Below are 1,797 nucleotides of genomic sequence, written 5' to 3' on the forward strand. Positions count from 1 at the left end.
ACATAGTGAGTGTCGATTTTCAGTTAAATTTTTTATCTTAAATTCATATTTTTTATTTTTTAGGTTATTTTATAGGTAAAATCTGCAGAATTTACTGCCAAAAATTTGTGATAGGGAAGTACGTATATAAACAATATAATAAATTCTGTCAATATTTATTGTTTAGAAACCTATTGAATGTTAACAAGTAAACTTTTATCATCCAAAATCATTGTTCTCCCGATGTCTGATTTCTGTTTAATTATAGGAAATGCCATTTTATAAGGTACATAAACTTTTGGGATTGACTGTATAGCCAATACATTCTTAAGAATATTATGGTTATAAATCAAAGTAATACTGCATTATCAAAACTCTATTATTTGATTTTATTTCAGCCTTATAGCCCAGAACTGGACATGATTTACAATTATCTTACCTCACATCCCTCCATTCTAGCCATCTTTCTACCATTATTAGATCCTGTACAAATTGTTATTCATAAATTGGTCAACTATTATTGTGTGTAATATACTCTAAATTTTAGATCATCCTCCGTGACTTTTAACATTAATGATGACGTTATGACCATAACATTCTTAATTATTTCCGAATTAGAACTGGCAAATAGAAAAAAATAAATGCTCTTATTATATTGTAATAGAAACGAATTGTACATTTTACGAAATTTATTTTAAAGATTCATAATTCTTTTTAATAAGAGAGTACTTTCAGCAAGAAAAACGTTTTCCGTCGCGTTTATATCGTATTTATGGAATTTCTGAAAGTTCAATAGACTATGCAAAAGTACTTGCATCGTACTATTCAATTTGCAATCCTTATTTGCATGTTATTGGAAAAAAAAAATTAATAACGAGGATGAGAGATGCGGCTATTGGCATAAGTCTCAGGGTCCGAGAAGTTACGATGCATCGTCGCTCGAAAGTATCGGCAACCTTGAACTCTCTCGTGTAGTCAGGTATCCCCGAGAGGGATGTCGTGGGCTCCAGCGAAATCGCAATTTACGTTCGCAATGGGAATACGTATACTATACTTGAAGGGAAGAGTATGTCGGTATAAACATGTCATTCAGATAGTTTACTAATCTAGTATCATATTTCGTATCATATCACTTTATACTATTAAAGAGAATTGAGGATCTACTAAATTCTATTAAAATTTGAATTATTTTTTGTTCTTTGCGTTCCAAAGTTTTATGAACGATGAGAATAGAGAATCACTCAAAGTTTTCTATACATAACTCGATCCATTATGAAGTCATTCGGCTTGTACTATGAACACATTGTCAAAGTTCATTCAATTATTTCATGTGTATCACTCTATGCTAATAAAGCAAATTGAAATTCGACTGAATTATACTAAAGCTAAAACTATATTTCTTAACAGTGATTTAACATTCATAACAAAGTTTTATGAGCACTAAGAATAGAGAACTCCATCCTAGAATCACTTAAGTTATTCTGCGAATTATTCGAGCCATGATCTCTCTATGAGGTCATGAGCAATTCTAGTAAAGCTGATGGGGAGACCTACGAACCCTCTAACACTTAAGAAGAAGAAAAAGAAATTCTCCTCTGATAGTAAAAAGTTTATTGACGATTTGTCGAATCCGATTAAGGTTTCTTTTCAAAACGTTACAATTTTTTCCGTTTTCAATAGTTCCGAACAATTCAAATGCTTCTTCAGTAGGGCAACAAGAGTTTCAAGTCCAGTTGACATTGTTTTAGTCACTGAAAATATGATGAAATGACTACATCTTAATCTAGAAAGTTATTCGAAATTTCATTTTGTTTTAGT

Source organism: Ceratina calcarata, unplaced genomic scaffold, assembly GCF_001652005.2.
Source record: "Ceratina calcarata isolate Rehan_Ccalc_2016 unplaced genomic scaffold, ASM165200v1 scaffold372, whole genome shotgun sequence".
Taxonomy (NCBI): domain Eukaryota; kingdom Metazoa; phylum Arthropoda; class Insecta; order Hymenoptera; family Apidae; genus Ceratina; species Ceratina calcarata.